The sequence below is a fragment of the Glossina fuscipes genome, unplaced genomic scaffold, assembly GCF_014805625.2.
Source record: "Glossina fuscipes isolate IAEA_lab_2018 unplaced genomic scaffold, Yale_Gfus_2 214, whole genome shotgun sequence".
Lineage (NCBI taxonomy): Eukaryota > Metazoa > Arthropoda > Insecta > Diptera > Glossinidae > Glossina > Glossina fuscipes.
In genome coordinates, this window is record NW_023998557.1 from 362,666 (window position 1) to 372,429 (window position 9,764).

Here is a 9,764-nt window from a genome sequence, read left to right on the forward strand (position 1 = left end):
AATAGGAGAATCGTAGAACGTTATTTGGCTACTAAGAAGTGGAGCCATTTGACAATGTTTCAAGTGTTGAAAGCTACGATGCTGCAACTAACAAGTGGTCCACATGCCCCGATTCATTTATATGTAGTCATTGTGGCCGCACTGCTATGTTGAAAATAGCATCTATAGTTTGTGTCATGGAACTGATGACAAAATATCGTGCATTCATTTAGATCCGAGTGCACTTATTTTTTAATATAAAATTCGGCCGAGACTGAATTTTTTATACGCGTCACTGCTTACCTCAAAACACGAATTTCAAAATTCTTATGCTCTACAATATGAAGTAAGCGCAGTTGATATCTTCTATTTTCAAAATAAAAGTTTTTGGGGTAGAGGCATGTGGGCGTTGTAAGCGGGTTCCTTGAAAAGTTTAGATCACTTCCAAATTCTTTTTCAAATATGTAGGTGGTATCTTCATTTTCGCTAACCAGAGAATGTTTACCGCAAATACTACAAAGTTACGCAAACAAATAGATGAACAAACAAACAGGCGAACATGTTTGAGTGCATTCAAGATTTGAAACTGGCCAAGAATATAGTTTTAAAAGCTATTGAAAAAATAATTCAATTTTGATACACTGTGCCTCCAACGTTAAGTTGAAATGAATCGCACAGTCACTATATGTCTCTGGAGAGGTGCTATATATCTCGGTAGTTAGAGTTAATTTTTCCTTTTTTTTAGAAAGATTTTTACATTAAGGTCGCCGTCGCGCATATCAAATGAACACACGTTTGTGCATATTAAAAGAAAATAGATAATTTAAATGGCTTTGATATCAGAAATGACCTCGGCCTGTTTGGAGTAATTATTCCAATCCGCTTTATTTAGAAGGAATTTGGCTGCTTTGCTGGAGTAACAGAAGACTTTGAAATGTTAAGATCGATTATGATTGGAAAGCAATCACTATTATGTAGATCATCAGAAATAGACCGGGAAACCAAAGGAAGAAGGCGCATAGAGCAACATGTTAAATCAATAATTGAGAAGGTGTGATGAGTTGAAAAGTACGTTGGTTTTCCTTCATTTCAAATGCAGAGATTGCTTTGAATGAAGACCTTTTCTAAAATAGTACCACAACTGTTATTCCCTGTTTAGCCCAGATGGTATTCCAACTATTAAAGTCGCCGCATATATGGGGAAGAAAGTACGAAGAGTAAATTATAGAGTCTTAGCTGAGAAAAAGATTTCGAAGGTGGGATATAGAGCGAAAGCACTGTAAATTTTATTTTTAAGATTATTTGTATTTGTATTGCTGGTATGTATGAGCGTTTATGCGTTTGTCAGATACATTTGATTTTTAGAAACACTAACTCCTTGTTTGGAATTTGAATTTTGATCAGCAGTCGTAAAGTATCCAGTACATGATTCGGGTGGAATAGAATTCACAGAACTTGTACAATGGATCTCTTAAAAGGATTTAAAGTTTGTATTAAAATCACTTATGCCTGTAGGGAGTTCAACAAAATTATTAATGAGACCCTTGATGTTCCGTTGTAGAACTTTAAAAACTTTATTTATTTGCAGTGAAATGGAGACGGAGTGGTAGGTGGGCTAAGTTGACATGTCAGCGTCTCCGTCGAAAATGTCGCGAAAATGTATCAGCAGAATAATCTGTGCTTAGGTGCTTGCGTACATTTGAAGTGCAAGGAGTTGGCATTTTTGGCTGATGGCAGAACAGGATTTTCATTGGAGGGAGTTAGAGTTGATGCCTTATTAGGGTCGGTTTGCAAGGCGACAGCAGCGTAGTTGTTACTTTTGTCAATTTTTTGGGTTCCAGTTGGATTTATTTCCCCGTAGTTGCGTCGTGCTTCGCCCATGCTACAGTAATTTTCTGCTTTAATTTTTAGAATTTCAAGCATTTATATACAACCTGGGCGTTGTTTGTCTAACGCCGAGTGTTGATCATTGCAATTCATCCAGAAACTACGCGTAAAGCTTTCAGCATGTGGAGCAAGACCACACTTAGCACAAGATGGAGCACTGTTGCAACTTTTTGCCGTATGACCCAGGCGTTGACAGTTTTTGCATATCCTGGAATTTGGAATGTGGAGTTCAACTTTACAAGCCAACTGTTTGCGGTTAGCGATAGCGATCCAAGGTCATAATTATCCTTCCTGTAGGAGAGCGAGTTTTTCCGTCGTCATTTAATTTAGTAAATTTATAAACTTCAGTCACTCCTTGATTGCCCATTTCATGAAGTATTTCCTCTTCCGGCACCTGTTTTAAGCGCGGCGAACAATAATACGCCTCTAACTGAGTTAAGTTGATCATGTAGTTTATCGGAAATTGGACCTAAATTTGCTAATCATTCCGACTCTATGAGGTTTTCCATTGCGCGCAGGTTCCCAGCGAGGACAAGTAAATTACCATCGCGTAGAATCGAGATAGAATCTATATACGTTAAAATGCCATCTAGGGCTTTCTTTACAGCTATGGGAATGATTTGGTAAATTGTCATGGTAACATCAGTCGAAGAAATAACAACATAGTTTTTGTTAATAAGAGTGGTTTTACTTATTGGCAGCACCGGAAAGCCCGAATTTCTAATTTTTTTTCCCTGCGGGGATTTGTCCGCTAATGGATGGAACTTATTTGAGTTTTTATCTGTCGGCCCTGGGGCCATGACGCCTTATTGTTGTATTGTATTTAGTAATTTGGGAAAAAACCACTCGCTGGAAAAAGATTGGGAACTACTAATGGAAAATGTCAATTATTTTCAATTTTTTTATTTGTCCTCTTTTTTTTTGTTTTTGTTATTATTTTATTATATATAGAAGAAACAAAAGTACGCGGTATCCGCGATAACCAGTTTTAGCAAAAGCACTGAAAAGGTACGAGCTAAATACACGAACACACCGAAACAATCAAAAAATCACAGACGAAAAGAAAACACGTCGGCGGTTCATCTACATGAATATGTATATTGAAATGCTACGCACATCTGCGGTATTTCAAATTCTTGACGATAGCAAGTCTTCGCATCTGAAAACAATTTGTTGACTTGACATTACGTTTAAAAAAATCCAAGCATTTATCCCTTATCCACAGGATATCAAAATAACCACACAATGAACAACCCTGTAGAACGTTTTGGAAATTTTCCTTTGTAGGAACATTTTTGCAAAGAACTCTCGACTTTGATACAAATGTGTAAAATCTAAGCATAGCGTATTCTTATGGTTCTAGTTTCGTGGGTAATTAATCATGTTCACTTAATGAGAAAAGAGTTCAAGCAGTTTAGATGTGAGCAGTAAACGAAACCGACTCAAACAAAAAAAAAAAAGAAATTGGTTAACATGATGGAAATTAAATAAAGCATAACCCATTTGAATTATTTTTATCCAAAAGAATATTGCTTTGGATACAGTTTTCCAAATTTCAATTCCACGCTGCAGTGGTACCGCAATAGAAGTGAATTAGAACAAACTACGAAATCAAATTTCTTATAATCACGAATTTAATAGTAGTGAAGTGGTTCCAGCAGAAGATCCTCATATATTAAGTTTATGGTGTGCGCTTTCGCAAAATTTAATATTGATAAGCAATTAAGTTTGAAGGTGAAGAAACGAATTTTGAAAAATTTTGATCAGGGAATAGAATAGAGAGTGACACGAAACGTACTCCCTAAAATTGATTTTTTACTTGCTCGACAGATCGCGCTATGATGGTTGTCAAAATTTACTATAAGTTGAGTCGACGTGAACCAAACGCTTTTTGTGCATATATCCATTTAAAATTAATTTACAAATGATTGTTGATTAAACTCTTCGTTATTATTATTTCATCATACTGACTGTAGATTTGGATTCGCCTTTGATGAGGTGAAACTTTATACTTAATATTTTTGGAAAATATTTTCCTTTTTATTCCTTTATTTTATATATTATACCTGGGTATAGTTTCACTTCTCTTTGTCAAATTAAGAAAACTTTCTTTTTCCATTGAATTGAGCAAGCCCTTGTGCTGATGTGCTAAAAATCTCAAATTCCTCTTTCTGAGGAAATTAAAAAAAAAAAAACTGTATAATGGAGATATTCCTTTTTTTCCGAATTTTTCGTAAGTGTTTCCCGGGATAGCATCCTTAACGACAGGGTCTGATCAGATTATTGTAAATGTAAATGATTTTGAGGATTATTTTCTAAATAATATTGATAACAACAAGAGAGGGAGGATGACTTGTCGTGGTGCTAAACTAACTTTCTCATCTCCTGATTCATCAGTGCTTGATAACCAGGTTGTTTATAAGGCTTGTTTGAGTGCCGAAGGCTTTCAAAATCCTCAAATTAACTTCTGTTACTATATTACGCAGTGTAAATTCTTTGTATTTGTTGAAACCTGGGGCAGTGCTGAGAAGAAATGCATGAATATCTTGTAACAGGCACTGTAGTGGGGAGAGAGAAAAACAGGAAAGAAAGAGACAAACTTTGGCAACCTTGAAAAAGCGACGAGTCGGATGCTTCTTTTTGCTTTCTGTGTTTTTTTAGCAAAATTTTTAAAAGGCATCTCTAACAGTGTTATTAAGAAATTATAATAACATTTATAGGGTGAAATTTCACTTTCATGCAATCCATATATCGATTCCAATTAATTTAATGAATTCTTGCCGAAAATGGCATGTGCATAAACACTTGTCACTTTCTACAATCATTTTTGGGTGCTATATGATCGTTTTGGCACGTTTTTGAGAAGAAGAAAAAAAAGATGGCGCTCCGCGGATTCTTTTAGCGTGCAAATACTTTTTTGTGGGGAGTAATTAAAGGATAGCGATTTTGTTTTGTCATTCAAGGAAACGATAAAAGGATTTTCCAAATCTTTTGATAACAAGGAAAAAAAAGGGGCCTGAAGCAAAAAGGAAAAGGAAAAAATATAAGCAGTAAAAGTAGGAAGGAAGGAAGTTAATTAAATCATCCGGCGTACGTCTGGAGCACACCGTCTCTATGAGGGAAGCAATCTTTGGCTTATCTTTCGAGTATTAGTACCTTAATATTAATCCTACTCTTTTTTTGCGATAATTCTAGCACTCACAAGTAATTAGAGCACTTTTCAGCTATTGCGATGCGCATCGGCGTAGTTGGCGGTTGCGGTGAGTCGTTTTAAGAAATTAATCCTTAACCCTTGCCCAGAGCGTAATTTTGTATCGGTAATATTATACTAATTCGTATTAAGTTTGGGATAAGATTGGATACTAACTGTTCTTCCTTTTTTTTGGAAAATTATGAATTGTACATATGGAATTAAAACATTGTAATACATTCATTGAAATGGAGAGTAAAGAAATGTGTTCTCATTAGAAGGTAACATACTGGTAAGACTTCCGTTGGGTGGCGGAGAGGGGAGGTAGAAGCAGTGTGGTCAGGGCATGGATTAGATTAGTCAAAAGCTTTTTTTTCAGATTTCATAGTAAGCATGTTTTATTTTAAAATAATGGAATATCGTAGCGAGGCAAGTACCTATCACGTGTCTGTATATCCTATACTTGGATACCCCCCATCCGACGAGCCAGGCCGGAAAACTTTCGAAAAATGATAGGAATTAGACGACAACATCCGTGTATAGGTAGAGTTTCCGAAACGTTACAATCTCTTCTGATCTTTTTTTTTATGAATATCTTAAAATTTTTAATATTGGTGGATTAAAAGACGTTAGTAAGGCTACAGTCAAATTACTGCTCATCTCGACGAAGCTGTGTTTGCAAATTTTGTAAAGGCAAGGAGAGCAGGTGCCTCTAATTAGTAGATGTCACAGGCTTGATGGTATTAGAAGTTCTTTTGGCTTTCACAAGTAATATTGTGGCCTCCTTGATCATTTTACAACAAAATGCCTACATCGTCTCGGAGAACTAATTTGCCTTAGTAGAGAAGCGAATTTACCTTCACGGTAATTCACGATCTTCGTTTTTTTTATAAACCAGAATTTATCTCCAAAAACATTCTTTTCTCAGCCAATGTTTGCAACCCTGTTTTTTACATTACTGTCAACAACTCAAAAATCTGTAGTTACTGTTAATATACCGACCTCAGCATATCTACGCCGGAATTTTTTGTTGTTTTTTACATATATTTCTTGCTAATAATTACTTTTGTTTATTATCTGGATATATGGGCCAAAAATTTATTGGCTCGGTCCACCTTAACTGTTCATCCAAAAAAAGGACGAAAATAGTCCAATTATCTATCGCTATCATTGGAAAGCGCCAAGGAGCAACAAAACAGGTGTCGATTTACTTACATTGCGATGTCATGAAATAATATTTAAGGCTGAATAATGCAATAAATTTTAATATAAGTAAAAAAAATTTTTCCCTGTATTCAAATTTAAGAGAAGATATTTGTACAGCATCTTTAGAATTTAGTATGTGACAGAATGTTAGACTTACAGCTGCCTGGGTACAGAAGTTGTTAACCGTCATTTGTCAGTATTTAAATTTTTTCTTTTCTGAAGACATAATTTGGAGTTCGTTTTTTTTTTTTTGCATGCTGAAAGAGAAATGTCACAAGAGTAGCTTTTCAAAGCGATTTACGTCAAGCCTTAAGCGTCCACCCGTAGACTCTAAAAGCATTCACTCTATTTTGTTCACCCTCATTGCAGATTAAATATATCTCGTTTGACCATTCCGTGAAATGCGAATTTTCCTCTACACTACTATCAGCCTCAATCGTCGAAAAACCGCCAAGTGCCCTGGAGCGCATGCAAATAAGCAAGGAGGAGCACGCCAGCTTTTCGGCGTCGGGGCAGGCGGTGCAAGCCGATTCTCTCTCCCGGTAAATACCGACGAATGCTGAAGAGTCATAGTCTGCTGTTCCATAGTTTTCTGAATGGCTACCTGGTAGCGGGAATCCATTTTACCGAATTTATCAACTCTTTTGGTAAAAACAAAAACAAATGCATAGGTTCTTGTTATTTTATTAATCCAACAAGAAAACACATAGGCGCTTCTTATTTTCGAAAACAAAAACAAGTTTTGTTTGTTTACATTTAGCAGCAGGTGATGTTGGCAAAACAGAATTTAATCATAAGAATTATCATACGACATATAAGCCACAAAATTCATTGGCTTAGTCCGTCTCCACTCAACAATTCAAAATAAAAAAAAAAAAATTTTAATCTCTAACTAAATATACTTGAAAGAGCATATAGAATTTCATACAGGCGAGTTGAAACACTGGTGCAGTTATTGTGGTAAAAATTGTTATCTGAAGATTAATTTTCATAGAGAATATCGATGCTTTGTTTGCTTTTTTTCTTCCTCTTCTTTTTGTGAATATCTTTACTAGTCAAAAATCAATGCCACAAACTTAAAAGACATCTTACAACGGTTAAAAATAATTTCGTAACAAAAACAAGTTTTACTAAGTTCCCCCCGCAATAAGAAGATAAGATTTAAATGATGTAAATATACTGCTGGCTCGACGTAATTGCATTTATTTACAAAATCTCAATCCTAAATATTTACAGATCGAGCAAAGATCTATTTTGGTGAAAAAAACAAATCTATACTTGAGAAATGGATTATATGTATAAATATATACGTACAAGTATATATGATAGGTATCAAAATACTCAATATGATTTGAATATTATTTACTTTTGTTGCACTCATCACAAAAAAAAGAGGTATACTCACTTTCTCGTTCTATTTGCTTAAAATTAAAACGCGGTTTGGAAAATTAAGAAAAAGTATATATATATATGCAGTCAGTCAATCTGAAATTCTAATCCATCTGTCTGTCCGTCCCTTCTAGGTAATTTTTTTTTTAATTTACAGTTTGGACACATTTGCATAAACGCAAATAGCGAGGAATGTGGTAAACTGTCTGAAGGTGGTAAATTGTCACAAGAAATTTGCTCAGTATTTTAGTCTTTTTTTACACAAAAGACAAGATATATTAAGACTTTAAGCAATTCGTTTACATTCGTTTAGATTAAATTACAACAGTCTCCTGAAGGGACTCATTGATATCCTCTCGTAATATTGTCTAAAAAAAAGAAAAGACTTCACTTAAGGTATTAAACATTATGAAAAATTTAACTACACTAAAGAAAAGACGATTGATATGAGTTCAAAATGCATTACAAAAAATACAATTCGCCCACAAAGGACAAAATCATCTCTCAATTAAAGTGGCGGCAAAATAAAAAAAAATAAAAAAAAATTCAACTTTCAAAACGGAAATCATTAGCGAGGTTGAAAGCAAAATTGTTAATTTTAAAAACAATGTCATGTAATGCTTTAGTGGACAATGTAAAGAAAAGTTCAAGAGCAGCGAAAAGAAGTCTGAGTGTAAGTTCAGTGGAAGAATTACGTAAAAACAATAGTAGCAGCAGAAGCTAAGACGGGGAAGATGGACCCCTGCTTTGGTAGAAAAGCATAAGCTAACGCGGCAACATCTCAAATATCAACATAAAACTTAATAACCATTGGCTAGACTTTCTGGTCGGCTGTATTATTGGTCTGCCCGTTTCCATCATAGTTTGTCGTCAGTATTATCCTTCAATATTCTCATCAATATTATCCGCGTAAATTATATCAGGCGACGGAACTAACGGCGAAAACCAACTTAATGTTCGGTCATAAAGCTTTTTTCTGTTCTTAGCAACTGCCCAGGGAAGAGATAGGTGATAGTAATATATTGTACGACAACGAAGAAACTAATTCAGAACAAACGACCTCACTAATACGGATGATGAATGGTTTTAAATCATTTTTTTATTTTTTTTTTTGACAGACAAATTTTAATTTATTTTATTTATACCACAGTAACGACTCAAGGGTCAAAAAACTAATGATATAGCAAATATATTTTTCAACTTAATAGCGTACGTAGAAAATTCCATTAATTAAAGAAATAACATTATTATTAGTATAGAAAAGTGATTTTTGTATTAAATAATTTTTTTAAACTAAAAACAGTATGTTCCTTCTTTTTTTTAAATTGAATCCTGAAACTAATTGCGGAGAAGGTGAAACTTAAGTCATCGTCGCCTATAATCACTTTGAAGTGAACTGTTGCAGAAGCAACTGTTTCTCGCTCTTCTTTTTTTTAACAATATCCAATCTACATTGCCGCCAAGTGCGGCAATTTATTTAATTCTATCGGGCGGCTGACTGCGTAGCGGCCATGCATCTCCTTCATGGTTTTAATGAAATCTTTGGGTTCAAGAAAATCCGAAACCTTTAGTTTAAGCTGTACTTCTATGAAGTATTACGCGAGCCCTTTGAAATGAGGGGTAATTGTTAATAGTTCGTGTGAGTACCTCATCGTTAATTTCATTACTCAAATCACAGCAGAATGTACGAAAATCATCATCGCGCCAGTCAGCTAAAGTACGATCTTCCCAAACTTGACTCCCAGCTACTCGTATAGTTTTCCGATCTTTCTTTCTATATTTCGTACTCTGAAAGGATTGTAAAGTTGAGGAGGCCCGAGCCGCCTTAATTGCTTCTTCTGCTATATTTTTCTGATTTCAATTTTTTTAATTTTTGTGTAACGTCAAACTGTATAGCATTAATATCGATGTGCGGGTCTGTTGCCACTGTGGGGACATTAACAGATTGCCGTCTTTGGTATAACTTGGGAGCGTTGCTTAAAACAACTGGCGTAGCATTTTTTTTTGAAAATAGGGTAAAATCGAATTATCATTTTTTTTTTGAAAATAGGGTAAAATCGAATTATCATTTTTTTGAAAATAGGGTAAAATCGAATTATCATTTTTTTTTGAA

General features: G+C 34.8%; 1 pseudogene; it reads right to left on the minus strand.

The window, feature by feature from the left end:
* Window positions 1-9,032: 9,032 nt before the first annotated feature.
* Window positions 9,033-9,650, minus strand: LOC119642114 (annotated as a pseudogene).
* Between the last annotated feature and the right edge of the window lie 114 nt (window positions 9,651-9,764).